The sequence below is a fragment of the Anser brachyrhynchus genome (genome assembly GCF_964034855.1).
Source record: "Anser brachyrhynchus genome assembly, chromosome: 4".
Taxonomy (NCBI): domain Eukaryota; kingdom Metazoa; phylum Chordata; class Aves; order Anseriformes; family Anatidae; genus Anser; species Anser brachyrhynchus.
Window position 1 is genome coordinate 31,168,493 of NC_137698.1, and position 20,435 is coordinate 31,188,927.

Consider the following 20,435-nt stretch of genomic DNA (forward strand, 5'->3'; position numbering starts at 1 on the left):
TTAAACCTATTTTTATCTTATTGATGAGTCACTCGTCAGTCTGTAGTTTAACACATCCTGTATTTCTCTGGATGGTCTCACATGCTTTTTATATAAAGGGAGAGGAGGACTGTGTAATTGCATCGTGACTCTTTATTCTGTTTCACTCTAAAAGGAAATTAAGGTGGTATTTATTTATAGCCTGAAATATTCTTGATTTTTTTTCCTATCAAAATTTCCACCAGATTCCATCAGTGTATTTATCCAGGTCTGCTACTACTTTTTTCTCACTCATAGCCTGTATAAATGCTGGTGTTTGTTTGCATATGCTGCTTGACAGTTCAGCTGCAGCTGAAATCATTAAATTCTCATATAATTATAGTGGTGTCATTCAAACAGCTAGAGTTAAGGTTGTGTCAGCAATTCCATTCTAAATCCTTAATTTAAATGGTCTGCAATAACTCAAATAACTCAACCATAAAATATGTTTTGAGCTGAACCTTGGCTTTTAAGGTTTCAGGCCCGTACCAACTTCCTTTTGAACTCCTTCTCCCCCCACCCCCCCCAAAAAAAAAAAAAAAAAGAAAAAGAAAAAAGAAAACCTCATTCTGCAATCATTTCAAGAATGAATTTAGTGCTTGTGTAAATGCTACATTTACTGCCCTAGGAACTGAGTTATGGTAAAAGTCTGCAGTGATCTCTGCTTTAAGACTGTTAGCAAGAGAGTCATTTTATGATAATTTTGGTAGTATGTTAAGGGACCAATTAAAGGCATCCATGTCAGCCAGCACAGGAGACTGGTACTGCCAAACTGCATTCTGCACTGCTCTCAGTCACCAAGGAACCATTCAGGATAACGTGGGCTGAATCTGAACCGTGACCTTGTTGAGATTAAAAGCTTTCAATACTTCTCTCATGAACAATCTGGCTCCCAGGCTATTAGAAACCCAATATGGAAATAGTAAAAGGGAAGAAGAGTAGGCAGGGCAACACAAGCATACAAGTGTGGGAGTTCAGATGCATTTCACATTCTTGTTCCTACCATTTTAATGGTTTCATTTTTTTTTCTTCTGGATTTTGCAACAGTGCAAAGCACACAAACAAAGCAGAGCCTCTGTCTCTACTGTAACAATTCCCAGTGCGCTCTTTACCAGGTGATATCTCACAAAACCCCACTTAGCAAGTGAAAAACAAATAGCTTGTTAAATTATTTTCATATTTAGATAATATAATCCTAATTTAGCTTGTCATAAACTATAGCTGGCACAGTTCAAACTTCATTTTGAAAATAGTTTAATGACAAAGTTTAAAAATGAACTGGGAGTTTTCCTATGCATTTCAGAAAGTCTCAGCAGATTGCCATGCACTTTTGAACAGAAACTTTTGACCTTAAACTACTGTCCCTATTACTACCAGTATTAGTGGGTCAGGACCTTAGTTTATGTACATAAACATGAAATCAGACATGATATTTAGTCTTCACATTTATTATTTGTGGCAACATTGCCTGAAGAGTCCCTATAAAAATTAAGATCATGTTATACTTAGTCCTGATTATCAGATAATAGCTGTTTCATGCATTCTGTTTTCATATCAAGTCATATAAATGGAGGTGAAATGGAGGTGTTTTCTTTTTCTGTTGCTTTTTCTTTTTTTCCTTATAATTCAATTAACCAGCCTTCAAAGTTAGTGTGATTTCATTTAAATTTGCTGCAGTATTTTTTTTCTTTCATCTTGGTTCTACCTGCTGCATTTGGATATTAGCAGTAGAAGAGGAGTCTATAATTTTAAAGGAAAAAAAAAATCAGCTCTAAATGTTACTAGCATCATTAAAAATAATTAAAAGTTTGCTAAAGAAGATATTCCATAAAATATCCACCTTCTGAAATGTGACTGATTAAGCTCTAATTATTCCTGAAAGAAGGTTGTGCCATAAATATGTCCTAGCAACAGTAACTGTAATAAAATATAGAAATAGACCTCATTACATTCAAAAACTGAAACTCATGATTTTTTTTTTCCATAGTTTATGTATACTCAGCTACCTAAGAAGACATTCAAAGCTTTCATATTTTGTGAAGGACTTTTGATCAGCAATTTTCTACATGCTTTCCTATTGGTTACCTCGACTGTGTTTTCAGCGAGAGTTTTATCTACATCTATATTATCTAGAAAGTAATACAACTGTATTTAGGATGCCATAGAAAGTGAGGAATGTTATTGTGATGCTATCTACTAAATGTACAGGAGGAAGATAGATAAGCTAGCAGTTCAGTGGTTATCAATTTATTCCTTACATTGATCTAGTACTACAACATGAAAACGTTCTGACAACCTTGCCCAAGGTGGACAACCCACTAGAGAGCACCCACAGCCACAGAGATGAAAAGCAATGCCACCCTGGGACCAAAGATTGTTCAGTTACACCAGTGGAGTGCACTACTTATGCACAACTGTACTAGTGTAGCTTTTCTTTTTAGGGCCCAAGGCAGTATTTCATCTCAGCACCAAGCTGTGCTGTACCTTCTGAAGGTATTTTGGGGATCTCTAAAATTGAGGTGCCTTGCACACAGATATATTCAAAGAAAAGCATGGGTGGCTGCAGTCTAGGAAAACCAGTCAAGCCTTCCAGCTTCAAAACTCTGCCAGCATTTTAGAATACATTGGCCAAGTATATTTCAAGATCTATATATAAGATTGTGCTAAAGCTATAATTCCTATTTTCTGAGTTTCAAAATCTGCCTTTTGAATACTTTCCTGTGTCAGTGTGTATGATAGTAAAGGGTGGGTGACATTGAAATCATTCATTACTTTCTTCCATCTTCATCAAATCTTCTATTCTCAACAGTTTTTCAGTGATGTAATTACTTGGGTAGGACAACCAGTTGATTGCACTGACTTAGCAGTTTTGGTTCTCATCTTAATGATATAGAGAAAAATAACAAATGACAGCTTATTGATGTGGACGATGTCAATTTGTTCTCCAGATTCTGGGATCATTGATTTTGATGAGGGATTCTGTAATCATAATGGAATTGCTCCTTCCTTTCATAAGGTGTGAAAAATATCATTGCATTATGACATGGTGCATGAATAAGCAGCAGCTTGTGCATTAACATATTAACTATTGTGACTCACTACTTTGGGGTACAATTTTCTTTAAAATCACACACACACACAAAATCCCAGCAACAAACCAACATTCTATTAAGTTTCTATTCTTTCCTGCTGGCAAACAAAGATGAGGGAAAATCGACAGCACTTGAAAAAAGGCCAAGTAAAATGTTTGGCTCAGATGACCTGCAATACTTTGCAGTGAATCAGTTGTTTACCATGGGCTACCTGCACACACTTGCAGTGTTTTCCACTAGACATTGTTCCCAAACATAATCAGCTTGAGGATTTTTGCTGTGACTCATGAGCACAGAAGCTCTTCAGCTTCTATCATGCAGAACTCTTAAGGTTATTTTTGATGGAGTGATAGCCTTGATTTCAGTATGAATAAATAAGTACAAACAAAACTATTTCTGTGTATAATCATGAGTATTGCTGCTTGTATAATTTATTCTGTTCCACTTTTGCTGTTCTTTACTACTCAATCAGGCTTTGAGACATTGGCATATGCAAAAAGATTTCAAGTTGTGGGATTTCTTCCCTACTGATGTATAAAACATAAAATTCTCCTGGCCAAGGTAACAGGAGTTGACTTTTCTTCCCTCGTGTACTCTTCAGAATGCTCTCTGTTTAAGATGTTAAGTAAAAACAACAAATAAGATAAGAAAATTTTGGAGTCTTATCCAATCCAAGTATTCTTCCCAACAACTGCCTTGCAAGAGTTTTTTAAATCCAAAATTGCTCACCTCCCTCAGATTCTTATTTTTTACTTTCTGCAAGAGTGTCACTAGGGAACCTCTTTTACTGCTAATTTTATGTGATAAGAGCAAGCTGAAAGTTATCTTGGCCTAGATGTGTGCCTATGCCTTAGAGACACAGTCTCTATCATTATCATCTGAGTCATTGTCAGTAATTATCTATTTCATCAGCATAGGTCTGTTTTGTTACCTTATGGAATTTTTTTTTTTAAACCTTGTTTATAACAAGAGCTTTGTCTGTTTCTTTCCAGGTGTCCTTCTGCTATTGACAAGATGTTACTTAAAACTTCTTTTTTTTCTGTCAATTGTTGACCTCTCACAAACAACATTTATTTACTGCATGTTAGTATTGTATGGGCTTTTTGTCAGTAGGAAGCACAGCATAAAAAGTTCCAAGGTAAGTCTTCTTCAGTTGATGGAAATAGGTTTGATGTTATTTGTGTAGTATGTCATGAATATTGCCAAATCTGAATTCAAGAGGATTTTATGTTCTTGCAAGCAGAAATACTTCAATATCACTAGAGATAATCTGCATTCATTTAGGGCTTCCCCCCCACTTAATCCTACAGTATTACATTTGTAGATTTACATTATCGATCCATCTTAGAATCAATAGGAAGGGTCAATAACTATACAGCTAGATATCTCAAGACAATTAGGGATGTTTTAGTCATAATAAAAATAAGATGAACAGAGTAATTGGTGAGGGAATACTTGTCTTTAGACACCACCTGGACCTTAGCAAGTGAAACTGCCTGCAGACAAAACTAGCCATGGTGGCTGCTATTTGTTCTAGTTCTTTTTGCCAACTTAGGAAAGGAGTGGATCAATAATGCAACTTTAGGGATTACTATTCAGGTCCTCAGTGATATCTCACTCCATAATTTATGTACCTCTGATAGTTTTGAAACAGTTGTTTCTCTGACACCTGTCTCTGTATTTGCCCTAGAGCAAATGGGTGCATATAAAGCTGCCTAAATGTTGGTATCAGACTGCAAGTAATAAGCTAGTCTGACAAAAATACTGTGGTGGAAATAGATATTTCCCTGATTATATGCCTTAACTAAAGTAACTCTGTGGCTAAAACACTCAACCCTGTTTTGGAGCAGCTTCAATAACAGAAGAGGTTCCTCTTAGCGCACCTGCTCTTGGCAACCAGGTCCTTCTTTCCATAGACAGATCCCAAGCCCGCATCTCCCACTGCCTGGGAAAGCATCCTCACTGAATTCTATCTACCTGCCTTCAGTAACAGATTGTTTTTCTATCTGCTAGCTGTGCTCTGAGGAATCCCTTTTTAAAAGGTAAGCTAAAAAAACCAGTCTTGCTTATTGACTGCAGCAAGGCTTAATTATGACAGGTGATGGCAGTTGCCAGGTCCAGAGCTGGCAAAACTCCTGCAGCTGGTTGAATCTCAGGGCTGGGAAAATCAGCCAACAAGCTGCAGGGAGAAAGAAGAGGCAATGGGGGAGTGGATTTTTAGGTTGCACAATCCACATAAAAACTTCCTATAGAGAACAATCTGAGGGATCTGAAATGATCCATGGCTAGAGATTAAACAGTAGAAAGTTTGGCTCATTAACTGAGGAACAACTTTCTTCTAAAAATGCTGCTTCTGGGAATCAAAGCAGACAGTACACTGAAGAGAAGATGAATACTAACCGTCCCACTAGGCAACCTTTCTTTTTTTTTTTTTATTAATTCTTAATTTTATGCAATATAATTGATATTGTTTCATATAGCTTATTTGTTCTGTCTGCCCAGGTAGTCTAAGTACACTTTAAGTACACTGAAGAAGAGACTGAGGGGAGGCCTCATGGCGGCCTGCAGCTCCCTCATGAGGGGAGCGGAGGGGCGGGCGCTGAGCTCTGCTCTCTGGGGACAGCGACAGGACCTGAGGGAACGGCATGGAGCTGGGACAGGGGAGGGTCAGGCTGGGTGTGAGGAAAAAGTTCTCCACTGGTGGTCGTACACAGGAATAGGCTCCCCAGGGCAGTGGCCATGGTACCAAGCCTGCCAGAGTTGAAGTGTTTGGACAATGCTCTCAGATACACGGTCTGATTTTTGGGTGGTCCTGTGTGGAGCCAGGTGTTGGACTCCATGATCCTTGTGTCTCCCTTCCAACTTGGGATGCTCTGTGATTCTATGATTTTGTGATTCTACTGATTAGGGTTCTCATTCTTCAGAAATTTTCACAAGGAATCTCAAAATGGGGAAAATGATCACTCTTCTGTGAAATAATTCTAGGCAGATGTTATTTATGCTTTCATAGTTCCTTCCTACTGACAAGGAACTGACAAGCTGAAACAGTCTATTAAATATAAATATCCCTTAAATAGTAAGATTATAGGTATATATACCCATGCACTATTAGAGGTAAGACCAAATGTGAAAACTGTGTCTAGCACACAGAGACTTGGGGAGGAAAGGTAGGGGGATTTGTAAAGCTTGTTGAAGACATGTCTTTTAGAAAGATACGCAGTCTCGTCTTGAAGATGCCAATACAAATGAGTTTACCAACTTCTGCACTAGGCTGTTCCAATATTTATATGTACTTCAGGATTATTTCAAGGTTGGCTTTCTCCAAATTCTTTTTGCAGCCATTCAGCCTTTCCTTTTCTGCAATGCCTTTTTCATGTTCATATGTTCTGTGATTAAGTCACTTTTCAGCCTCTTAAATAAAAAGAATATTTGTCTGATAAACCTGACATGATAGATTTATTTTATAATCACATAATAATTACAGGGTGTTCTCTCACTGTCTACTTGTTTTCCTGGGCCCATTTCAGAAATACATTCTAGTCCTGATTTCACCAGTGCTGTCCACAGGGACATAAATGTTTTTCTACCTTAATTTGACACTACTCCTTTTCATCACACTGTAAAGAATTTACTTGCGAATTTGGAGGACATTGTAGTAAGAGTTATTACTGCAGCTGAGTGTGCAAAGGCCTGCAAGCCATTTCTGAGGATCTGTTTTTTTAGACATTTATTCTATAAAAATAGTTGAATTATTAATATTTTTTAGGCAGTATTATTTAATTCTATAGGAATATGTTCGATGGTACCATAACATTCAAACAGCACCGGCTCCTTCTCATCTTTTTCCTTTTCTTTCAGCAGTTACCTATGAAGTGTACCAGCAAAGTACTAATATCATTTTTTCAAATCACTGTTAAAGAAATAATGAATACCACTGAGAGAAGAACCAGTAGACAATGGACTCAAGTAATTTGTTTTCACCTCCCTGTTGGAAAATATTTATTTGTAGAAGTTTTAATCCAAATAGTTACTTATGAAAGCCACAAAATTTAGAGTAGTTTTCATTTTCAGTATCTTCCAGAGAAGACTTTTGTGAAACAGTAATATCCAAGGAGATAGCTTTAATTTTATATCTCTTGACATTTACTAAAAATCCTTGTTTTACTGGTAACTTTCTTCACATTAAGTCGTGTTTCAAGTATGCTTCTTTGAGAAAGTGCCTTTCAGGGTTTAAATGACCTTTATTATTGCTGGAAGTCTGTACCTTCTCTAGTATTCTATAAATGCACAGCAAGGAAAAAGAAATACTGCAGCACCATATGGGACTGGAGCAGTACCAAGAGGTTATCATACATACTACACTGAAAACAGGATCAAAGCTGTAAATGCTGATTCGGTTATCAGGGCACCATGGGTTTGTTCTTATTTATAAAATGACAGAACAAATCACAAAGGCCCATAGCAATTATTAAGGGTGATGTGGTGAATTTTTATGTCCTGAATGTGGGCTATGCACTGCTGCAGTGCCCAGGGAGTAGGTCAAGAAGGGAATTATGACTGAGTTACAGTTGTTTTTCCACTTTCTCAAAACAGGAAGCAGTCTGTTTTGATTTGTATCTGGAAGAATATCTTTATCTCTATGGGGACTTGATTGTGCAGCTTCTTTTCAAATACTAGTAGTAACTGAAAATGACCAGGAACAAAATGGGGGCTTTGCCTGAGTTTAGTTTTTGCTTCAATTTAACCTAAGCCTAAATCAGTGATAAGAAGTTTAACTGAAAATCTTCCCCTAAGGAATATTTATGAAATAAAGCATGGCACTTTTGTAAAGTAAGGGGAGAATGGACTGGAGGGAAGACTAAACAGTAAATAACTCCTAACAGTTTGCAGGATACTGAGGATTGTCTGGGGCTCTTCTTCATTCAGAGCTAAATACTAAGTAATACTTTTCCTCTTAGGCTACTGCTTAAACATCCAGGTTGTGTCTTATTCTGAACAGCCTCATAACTTTGGTCTACATGGATATTTTGTACATTGTGTTCTGTTTTGACATTTTCTTTTTTTTTTTTTTTTTTGAAATGGCACATGAAAGGTCACATGCAAATATAAGCCTTCTTTTACTTATTGTTTAAATGGAGACAACATATTCAATATTCATATCATCTCTAACAAGAACATTTAATGTTTTGACAGGTTCTAGTGGCAATATAAGCTGAAGCAATGTGTTTTTATACTGTATTTAAGAACACTATTAAAATAGGCTTTACTCTTCCTGAGATTACTCTTAATATATAGAAGTGTAAGGAATCTAATTCACTCTGTCCAATATAACTGACTAATTTGATGATTTACCGAACACTGGAACACTTATTTCCTTGCATTAACTCTTTTCCATTGTCTTTAGCTAAAGCTTCTATATATCTAAGAAGGTTTTTATAACTTAAATGTAGATTAAGCGATGTGGGAAATGAGGGACCCTGTCCAGGGTTCTGATCCTCTCAGATCATAGCAATGTTGCTCAACATAAACACAGAACTGGAGAAGAAACTGATTCCTCAGAAGTGCAACCAAATAGATTAACATGAATGAGGATTTGAGGACAGCCTGGAGAATTCTAAGTATGCTTGTGCCAGTCTTGGGACAAAAGAAACTTTAAAGAATGACAGCAATGTAGACAATGGCATTCCATCTTGCAGGAAGAAAACATTAATTCATCTTTAAAGTTAATTCCCTAACCATTCTTCTCTGTTTACTTGACTGTATATATTTGTTTATCTTTTCAGGGAAAAACATACAAACTAAACTTAATTCAAATCCAACTTTTGAATTTCATGTCCTTAATTAACATTTCATCCTCTTTACTGCTTGATTTTTTAATAAGGTTGTATTGTGTTGCTCTGAGACAGTGAGAAAGTCTGATGGTTAGATTTTTCCTCTACCCAAGGTACCAGCTTGCTGGCATGAAGAACAATGCTGTCAGCGTGTATGAGCTCCACTTTCACTGACTTTCCTCCAAGAGACCTTCTCAGTTTCTGTCCCCTGTATTCTACCACTGACACCGTTGAATCAAGTACCCCTTCACTCTGTCCCATTCTACCTGCATTCCCTCCTTCAAATAAATCCAAATAAACCAACCCAAACCGCACCCAGTTTCATAAAACCTTATAAGGTGTTTGCTGTCCCAAGACTTTAAAAACCTCAGAAGTCTATAAGAATAAATCATACACTGTAAATCTAGTTTGTCCTTTGCTTTGACTCAGTGGGATGCATGTCAGATGACTCCATTGCTTCCACAATTCCATTAGTAATGTCCAGTAACTTGGAGCTCCTGTTGAAAAGGGCTTTTTTTTAATTATTTTTTTTTTTCCTCTTCTAAATTTGCCTGTATTTCAAAAATAGACAAAGGAGTTTAAAATGGAAGTTAAACTGATGTGTAGTACTGATCATTTCTAGGAATATTTTCACTTTGATTGAGAGTATTCATGTGGAATGCATGAACTTAAGATGTGAATTTCTAGACTTAAGAATGCACTTCTGACTCCTAGAAGATGTAGTGAAAATCAAAATAAATACTAATAAGCCAAGATGACAGTACCAATTTCAATGTAGGGTGGGAATGAAGTTGCAGGTGTAGGTGCTGGGAATTCTGGAATTAACTTTTGGCCATCAGAATTTTTTGAGTGTCACCTAGAACAAGCTGTTGAGACATCTGTACATCTGTAGATATTGAACCTCTATTTGTGAGACATTTATGCAATTGTAATCAGAGGAGTAATCTGGGCTGAAAACCCACCAGAAAAAAATGTAATAGGGTACTAGCAGGGCTTGAAGTTTTGGGATCTCACTCTTGAGGTTGTAGCAATAGGACACTTAAAGATGCTTAACAAATCCAGGTTCTGTCCTGTGCATCAGGAGTCAGACATGAAGAGTGAAGTAGAGAGAGTGATCATAGGGGTTTTAAAGTCTGCTAAACTTTTTCTGCATTTAAAGGGTAATGACCTTAATTGGCCTATTATTCAGCTCTGTTAGAATAGAATTTATGAGGTCCTGCTGAATGTCAAGAGATCATGACAGACATTCTGCTTTGCAGTTAGAATTACTCCCAATAAACAAATCTTTCTCTTGTTTTATAGTTGAGCTAGGAACTATAAAACTTATTGCAAAATAACGTAAAATTATAGTAACTGTAAAATATTTGGCTGCTGCACCTAGTCTCTATGGACACAAAAAAAATGAGATTTTTTTTTGTTGCCGTCTCCATTTCTCCCTTCCCCATCTGTCTGATTCTTGTTTCCATCCAGGCTTGGGTCTTGTTTATCCTCTGTTATGGCACAAGGCTATGGCACAACCCTATTTTCCTTGACCACATATAGGCTTTCAACAATGCTGTCTTTCAGAGATGGGAATTTCTAAAGGGTGCCTTTAGCTGTAATAGAAATATAAAAACAAATAAATAATTATTTCATCAAAAATGGATTAAAAAAACGTAACTAGCTTAAGCTCTGGCAAGCAAGCAGAATGTAGTTAACATTCTCTATTAAATTTCAAGCACTTGACATAATGTGGAGAGTTTGAGAACTCCAGAATGGGCATATGTTTTATTCAGAAACCAATGAGAGTTTACTGCTGTGACAAGTGACTGTCAGAAAGCTGGCATAAGATGTCCCCTGTGATCTGTTCTGGGATTCCGAAAGGAATTGAAATACAAGAACAGATTTTTTTTTTATTTACTTATTTTATTTTATTTTATTTTATTTTATTTTATTTTATTTTATTTTATTTTATTTTATTTTATTTTATTTTATTTTATTTTATTTTATTTTATTTATTTATTTTATGCTTTTTTTTTTTTAATACTTCTTCAGAGAATCCTGAAAAAGTAAAGCCTTGCTAAGGTAGAGCCCTCCTTTCATGCTGTCCCTAGATCACCACATTTGGTTCAGCATTATGATTTTGAAATCAATGTTCCTTTACAATTCCAGTTCACCTTTTAAAGGCTAGGCTTTTTGCTACATTCAGCAAAGCATATAATACAAAGCTTTCCACAGTGGAATGATACTAAATAGGGAAACTCAAGATTTGTACCAATCTATTCAGTCAACTCATTCCACATTTTTTTCCAATTTATGTTCACCATTTCTTTCCACAGAAACAAAATTTTGCTTCCCAGATCTGCTGCTTATTACCTAACTTTCTTCATTTTCTCATGACTCAGGGACCACAGAATTGCTCTTTGCTTGCAAACTGAAGTATACTCAGTGTGTAAATTGAAGTTGCCTGGATCAAATTCTGCTATTGTCCAAGTGATCTCTTGTCTAAGGACAAGAGACTAGGACACCAGACACCTCTTCACTAGGACAATCTCTTGTCCTAGTGTACTCAGTCAAGAAACAGGAGTAATTCAGATGACTGTAGATGACTTTGAAAATGGGAAACAATGTCCAATATTGATTGGCTCACAGAGTAATCAAAGAAAAATAGACCAGGACATAGCCATTGCCCCTCAGATCTATGCAGGAGGAAATATGGACAGAACCTGGGAACTCCAGTGCACTTACTGCATCCAAGGCTATGGACCTCAATTTTTGTCTATACTTTGCACTCAATCTCTGTTTTCATGAAAACTATGGGCAAAAAATGGTGATATTTGTATTTTATGCACAATATAAAGTCAGACTCTGCCCAGGATATATATGTTCCAGTCTACGAGCAGTCTGATGCATCAGCTTCTGCTTCTGGTTTCACTAAGACTAGTCTTCATGGACTCTACTTACAACTCTTCATTCTCCATCCATACTCCTTCCACATGAACCTAACTCTGGTGTTTATTAGATACTATAGGGCTGGGGGTCATCATATGTGCACTGAAGTTATAATGATACCAAATTTGTGACTTTTGTATCTTATAAACTAAACTGTATTTGTAGTGTGTGTAGCCTTTTTAAAACTATACTGTAAGAGTACAGTCTTGATAGTTATGAAGCATTTCCGCTGATATGTTTCAAGTAAGAAAACCAGTTTTCCCACAAGAACCGTGATATCTTGTATATTCCTACTGTGATATTGTTGACTGAGTTATTGCAAAAGACAGCCCTAATTAAAAAGAAAACAAAGAAACAAACCCAATATTTAGTACATAAAGTAAAATATTTTACTTTATGATTGCAGAACTGACTTGGGTGGGGGTAGAGGGAAGGTGTTTTTTTATACCAAACCAACAACCAAACAAGTAGCATACAGTATTCTTTCACCTCAGTCTGGATGGACTCTTCGGTGGGTAGGTAGAAGAAAATAGAGGGTGGTAGAATTTGAAAATCCTTGTTCCAGTTATTCTGTATTTTTCCACTCTAGAAATATTTCAATCACAGAATCACAGAATTGCTTGTGTTGGAAGACACCTAAAGATCACCTAGTTCCAAACCCCCTGCCATAGATCAGGTTGCCACTAGATCAGGTTGGCCAGCGTCCCATCCAACCCGACCTTGAACAGCTCCAGGGATGGGGCATCCACAACTTGTCTTGGCAAAGAGCACTCCTTTACAATGTAATATCTGTTACCTCTATTTGATAGCAGTTTTGTACAAAGGAAAGTTGATGCAGTGCAGGCAAATTCAAAATTTAGTAAAAGATATTGTGAATTTTCTGTGTATTCTGTCTTCCCTTCTGCAATAGCATTTGCCATATAGATTGCAATTTCTTAAGATTTTACCATAGTTATAAATAACTTTACCTATGTACTGTCTGAAAGTTCACTATAATCATTTGTTATTTGAAGTGTTTTGCAAGTTGTATTTGGTCTTGAGTAAACAAGTACTGTTTATGTTTCCTGATTGGATTATCACAGAATCACAGAATCACAGAATCAAAGGGGTTGGAGGGGATCTTGAAAGATCATCGGGTCCAACCCCCCTGCCAAAGCAGGCTCCTTAGAGCAGGCTGCCCAAGTAGGCGTCCAGACGTGCCTTGAGTATCTCCATTATATTTCTTTAATCAGAACCCTTTACTTATCATGGGAAAGCACACATGTATAAAGAAAAAAAATGGCAGCAGAGAGGGAAGAGAAAGAAAAAAATGTTTTTAAAATTATTATTTTTACAAAGTAATTTTTGTGGATTATATCGGAGAGATGAAAGATTAATTTTATAGAATATGGCCTAAAGGGAATTTTAAAATTAAATCAGAATTGAGCATCTTTTGCTTCAAATCAGTGTTTTTCATAACTTATTTATAGTGACCATAATTATATTCAGAACATGACCTTCAGTCTGATTATTCTCAGATTTGCATTATGAAAATGAAATTCCAAAAACTGGATTCAGAAAAGAGCATTTCTTTTTGAATGTGTCTCCTTGACTTAAATGCTTGAATACCATGAATTGAGGATACGGGAGATTCATACTTATTAATATAAGCTACATACTAGCTATGCACTAAATCAGTTTGCATCAAATTACCACAAGAGTATAAAAGTTGCATTGTACCATATAAAGGCAGACACTTTTTTTCCCTTTTTTGTTTTGTTTTGTTTTGTTTATATATATACAGCCTGCTTTAGCTGACCCTGTTGAACTGGACAATATTCAGAGGTCTTTTCCAACCTCAACCTGTGGTTGAGGTTCTGTGGTTCTATGATACTTGCTGTAAAAGGTGGTTAAAGGGATTAGATGTAATACTCTCTGAGTAACAGAAAAACTAACCAAAAGAGTCTGGTATTCAAAGAGCTGTCTGAAAAAGGCTCCATCTTGGCTGTTTTAAGAGAGATGTTTACAGCTGCTTTCACTTGTATTAGGGTATCTGAGCTTGAGTGAATATGCAACTGTAATCCTAGTAGTACTATTTCTGTGGGACAGTACTTCAGGAAGTGTTTTCTTACAGAAAGACATTGCTATTTGCTCTTTTTAATCCATCTTCAGTCAGACTTACTGCTTTATTAAATATAGAAACATAAACAGAAATATCTGCCATAGTGACTAGATAATAATAATAAATGGGCTATTGCAGTTCAGTTTAGGAATTGACATTTAGCTGAATAAAACAGCACAACATACATGCATAGGAAATAATTCTGACTAATTTCTGTTGAAAAGGTGACAGAAGTATTTATAAGGGATTAAGAGATCATGGAGTTTAATCAGTTTATAATCACAGAGTACACTGTCGATTAGAAATGTCAGTTGATAGGTTTTTAAGCACTGCTAATTAGAAGAAGGGTAAATTAAGTGCAGCTGTTGATGAACCAGCCAGGATTCTTGGAAGTTATTACTTTTGCTATATCTTAATGCTACTGCAAGAAATGCAAAAGCTGTTTCATCCCTTCTTTTTTATCATGTGTGATCTTTGCATTAGTAGTTACAGAGACAGGACTACAAGTAAAATTTTATGTTACAGCTATATGTAAATATTCTAAATCTTGTTCTCATTGAAATCAATCATACAGTACTAGATTCACAAATTGGATTCTAGATTCCATATTTGTTTGCCTAATGCAAAAGCTTGTATACATACAGATCACATTTTCTTTCTAAAAGAAGGCAGTATGTCAAAATCACCCTAAAAATAAATTTTATAGAATGTTTCAAGTCATATTTCATTTTATTATTAGTGAATATAACACCAGTATAAACCATTTGAGAACCTTCTCACAAATAAACATCCATAAAGAAAACATCTTAAGGGTAGTCATGTAAATTAATAAATTCTAATTCCTCTGTAAAATAGAAGACAAGAGCATATTCCTAAAATCTGAAGGTGATATTAGTAATTCTTTTTCCTTCCAAAATACACTCACAGATGATTCCACAAAGACTTTTGTAGGAGGGTGGAGTTTCTTCTATCGTTTAAGATACTCAAGAGAGCTGTGTATAGTCCACTTAAAAAAAATAATAAAAAATAGCTATCTGCATCAGAAATCTCAATATTTCTTTTGACTTTGACATTAACAAAATAATGAAATGTTTTTATATGGTTGGGTACTTAGTATTTTTTAATAAAAGCATTATCTTGACAAACTATATTAAAACAACATTAAGGTTGCACAGACAGGAATTCACAATGCAGACAATGTCAGCTTAAATGTTGCCCTTACAACCTTAATTTGATATTTTGTTCATGTTGTACACTGTGCAGTGCCATGTCTTGTTGACTGCACATTGTTCAAATACTCTCTGAAGGGAGAACTGAAGTTTATTCAGGTGTTCTTCTTTATTACCACAGTACTGGAGTGCTTCACACAAGAAAGCAGTTAATTCACCATGGCACCTTTTGAACGAGGACAGGGATTCTATTAATTCCATTAAACAGATGCAGGTACTAAGGCATAGAAACTGCATCTGTATGTGTACAGCAGAAGCTGTCAGAAGTTTGTCTCAAAGCCAGATCTAACTATCTGCTAACCTGCTGGAGAATCCTAGGGGCTGACCTGTATAGGCAACTATGAATTCTCAGAGAAAAAGTTTCAGATGCAGCTCATGCTTTAAAAGTTTGAAGACTAGAAGATAGGACTAACAATGATACTTTATGCCTGGTCTGATTACTTAGATGTCTTTCTTTCCCACCATATGTGATGTCGTGTAAATTTTTCAAAGGATCCCAGCGTTGCTTGCTGCAGTGGTAAAAGGAGGTTTTGCAGGGGGGACATATAAGCAAAAGGTGGCTGCATGGAATTGGGTCACAGTGAGGCTTATGAACATATGTAAAAACAATTCTTGAAAACATACATGTTTCAATCTTGTTGAGCCTTACAGCACTGCGTTCCTGGTTTCAGCTAGGATAATTTTCCTCCTAGTAGTCACAGAATCACAGAATCGAAGGGGTTGGAAGGGATCTCGAAAGATCATCGGGTCCAAACCCCTGCCAAAGCAGGTTCCTTAGAGCAGGCTGCACAGGTAGGCGTCCAGACGTGCCTTGAATATCTCCAGAGAGGAAGACTCCACAACCTCCCTGGGCAGCCTGTTCCAGTGCTCTGTCACCCTCACCGTGAAGAAGTTCTTTCGCATGCTGGTGCGGAACTTCCTGTGCTCTGTCTTGTGGACATTGCCCCTTGTCCTATCCCCACAAACCACTGAGAAGAGGTTGGCCAAATCCCTCTGTCTCCCACACCTCAGGTATTTATACACATTGATAAGATCCCCTCTCAGTCTTCTCTTCTCCAGGCTGAACAGACCCAGGTCTCGCAGCCTTTTCTCATAGGGAGGATGCTCCAGGCCCCGTATCATCTTTGTGGCCCTCCGCTGGACTCTTTCCAGGAGTTCCCTGTCTTTTTTGTACCAGGGGTTGTCTGGGTTAAACCACAACAACTACCTTGTATGTCTTACTCTTCCAAAAATAATTTGCCAAACTGATGTTATGCAGAAATCTTGTGACAGAAGCAAAGGTAGGATTCAGCTCCCCAGACGAAGTTTGCATGAACCCATCTTTTGAATTGCTGCTTTCTAATTTTTCTTTCTTTCTTTTCTTCTCTCTTTCTTTCTTTCACCAAAATGGAAAATTTCCTTCCATCAAAATCATGTCAAAAAGAAGACCGACTGAAGTTTTGGTAATGAACAAAATCATGTTTCCTTAAGTTTTATCCCTGGTTCCCTTCACATGAATAGCTCTACTGTTTTTGCTGAAAGACTCAGAAAGCACATGTTTAAGACACACAGCAGTCAAAGATGAGTTAAAAATTGTCTGAGTTTATTACAGGAGACCAAACTTTCAAATATCTATACATTAGAAGAAGTGTTGTGTAATTATTGCAGTAAATGGCAGTGATAGAAATACCTTGGAAATTACTCAATGCATAGATAATTACTTTTTAATTCATTCTTTTTTGAAAGATTCTGACAACAGTTTTCCAATGACTTCTGAAGTTATGACAGCAATTAACCTGCTTTATATAGCAGTAATTATACAGAAATAGCTGCTCTAAATAAACAGGATTACCACCTGTCATTTATTCAAATGATACGTGGTTTATTACCTTTCTATACTTTTAAGACAGCCGCCTTTCACTCCTTTCTTTTTTTTTTTCTCACCTGCTAGACATTTCCATATGCTCACAGCACCACAGTAGGATAGAGACAATTGATACACAAGATAGTAAGTGATAGGGTGCAAGGTGCCACTGTTTATGGCAAGGAATGACATTTTGTTATATGTCAGCCCCTGTGTTTTCGTACTGGTCTGCAATTGGCCAATGGCTGTTTTTTGATGCCACCATAGCCAGGTGTTCTCAGGCACCCCTGTGCCTGAATGCCTGCTGCCTTTGGCCCAGCATGTGCTCAGATACAAAAATACTTATATGTACATTTAATTTGTACACACTACATATATATATATATAAATTATGCATATGAATATTTGTAAATATATAATTTAGACATTGATACAGTGTTTTATATTTATACATATAAATACAGTTATGAAGTAAATATACTTATCCATAAAAGCATTGGTATAAAATAGATAAAGCATTCTTTAATAAGAGACAATGGAATGAATAGTTAAAGTTTAAACATGAATATAAGATAATGAAACAGAAGTCAAGGGTCAGTGTGGGGCCTGCAAATTTACCAGGCCCAGAAGCCCTGACACACCTGGGTGGGAGAGCTTCAAAAGGTCAAAGAGGCCCCAAAAGGGTGACAAACTGGGACATGCCTGAGGGCTACAGACCCCTCTGAGGAGGCCACCAAGGGGTGCCTGGTACAAAATCTGTCCCATGCAAGGAAGACACTGATCCCACAAGCAGCATCAAGAGACCCCTGCACCCAGGCCTGGCCCAGTGCCATAGTGGCACAGGGAGACTGGGGTAGGCCTGGGCCTTTGCAAGGTGCTGCAGCATACAAGCAATGCTGCCACTTCTGGCATTGAAAACAGAGATATTTTCCTAAATAAGCTGTTCAAAATGATTGAAAGATGAAAACACTACCTTAGCACTTATCCCATAATATTTTACCATCCTTAAACTATAATATTTCCAACAGCAGTGCATACTTCCTCCATTTTGTCCATTTAAGGCAATGAATTCATTTTTTTCATGAAAAATCTATTTAACCATAATTAAAACAATGTAATGATTGGTAGCATGCTTAAATTCTGAGTCACATAGATTCTGTTTCCATTGGTAGCAATTCTTCAGGTTAAATAGTGACTTAAAGTCCTTGATTACGGCAGAACACTTGATTACAATAGAACACAAAGAACCAATTCTACCTACAAATCAAGATATGCAAGAGTTTTCTGCTGCAGAATTCATCAGTATGATAGGTGAGGCTAAATATGAGTTGCTCACAAAATTTGGCTTTAAATCAGATACTGTTTCACAAAAGCTGAAGACTATGACTGAAATTAGGCGAGAAAGGACAGTCATCATGCAGGGTAATAAATTTGGTTGAACAAACCAATCAAGCTTATTGTTACCGATGATGCATATCATTGTGCATATAAAAGAAATTACATGAATGCCTAATTTCAGCTGAGATATGGTGTCTAATAACAAAATAAAATTCACAGTAGTACATAATTCAGTGAAAATCCATTTTAAAGAGAGAATTTTCTGGTCCTAAAGTTTGTCATGGCCTCCTAGCATCAGTTGGCTATAGAAAGCCAGATGTTTCTTGTTTTAACTTTTTGCAATTATTCCAGTTTTCATATATTAAATAACAATTGGGTATGAGAGGAGAAAGGGGGATTGACTTTATAACTCAACTTAGTTATCAGGATACTCTTGGGTGAATGTCATGCAAGTGCCTGCTATAATTCAGATGTATTTAATTATGTTGGAACATTCTCAATAGGAAAGATGGAGCAAAATCGAACTTAGATTACCTGTGCCCCAAATTTTAACGTTCTTTTTCCAAATAACACAGGAAAATTATTTGACTCCTTGGTCACATATCTAGAGGAAGTGTATTTGGCTTAATCACTGATGGTGGTGGAGATGGCTCTTGTCTTACAACATAAGGTGTAAGATCCTTGCCCAGAAGCTGTAGAACTAGGTTTTGATTAGCTCCTTTGTGATAAGTCTCAAATCTATACCCCACATATTAAGAAAATGCCTTGAGAGAACATACAGGAAATTACGAAAATGAAAATGAACAGTCGTTCATGTTCCAAGACAGATCTCAGGTCTTCATTTAACAATTGGTTCTTGTTTGAGAATGTCCTACTTTCTGCTTAAATGGCTTTTTTTTTTTTTTTTTTTTCCCCCAAATTGTGTATCAAACAGCCAGCAAATTACAGTCCTGGATTATCCCAGGATTATGGAACATAAGCAATATAGTATCCTCTCCTTGATAACATAGGTGTCTGGCAAAATTTTCCACCTGACTGCACTGAAATAAATCCATTTATTTCACTGATACAATACCCACATAGCCTAACAAAGAATTTACCACAGTATCTTTACCTATGGGTCCTGTTTGAACCTGTTCTTGATTTGTTTGAACCAGCAACTTCTACACATGCTTCATGGTGCTCTTTTATTTGTATGCATACATAATATCAATTCTAATAAAAGATATGCCATTCTTCTTGGAATTTTCTAAACATTATCCAGTTCTGCTTTTAAGCAATGAAGTAAAATGAAGTGCATACTTCACAGACCTAGTTACTTTTAAGTTCACTTTAAAATAGGTGAATGATCTTAATGTGTATGTTATTGCTTTGCATCATAATTCATGTCTTGCAGCCTCTTGGCAGATGCTTTGGATTTCTCTGGAAATAAGGAGAGCTATCTCTGAAAAAGAAAACTTCATAGAGTGGTGCTGTTGCTATTCACCCAAACACATACTGTCTCTGTCAGAAGTGGTTCTCCCCGCAACAGGCACATTAGCATAATGTTTATGGCCAGTGAGATTGTTTAAGAGCACTAAAAACATGAAGTACTGTATGTGCTCTTTAATTAGGAATGTAATATCCTCCATCTGGAGTGACTCATTTTTGCAGTCTTCTGGGGAAGACTGGATTTCCCACTTTCCCCTGCAATAAAGAGAACTGAAGCTTTTGTAGTAACTTCTCTCTTAGTTAGATACCAGTTAGCTGAGTAGTTTGTAGAGTTTGTTCACAGATCCTAAGCTGAGTTTCCTGAAGGAAAAATTCAAGGTTTTCATTTCCAAAGTCATAATGGAAAGATTACTAGCACTAATAGGAATCTGTGGGTTTAATTTTCTCTGTGTTGACATGGGGGCATTTTGACATGTACAGTGTAAATCAGTACATGTGGCAGTATATGCATTCAATTCATTTGTATTTTAGAAGGTAAACAGGGATGTCTGAGACTTTAGTTCTGAATATAAGATGTCTTTATTTAAGTTTCGGAAAACAAATAAATCTACAATTTTCTTT

General features: G+C 36.5%; 1 long non-coding RNA gene across 2 annotated transcripts in view; it reads left to right on the plus strand.

The window, feature by feature from the left end:
* The window catches only part of LOC308194183, an 87,149-nt gene that overhangs the window by 47,388 nt on the left and 19,326 nt on the right, over positions 1-20,435 (plus strand). For both annotated transcript variants that reach the window (XR_013950364.1, XR_013950365.1), the window contains exon 3: positions 4,103-4,248. This is a non-coding gene — a long non-coding RNA (uncharacterized lncRNA). The remainder of the gene's footprint in view (positions 1-4,102; positions 4,249-20,435) is intronic.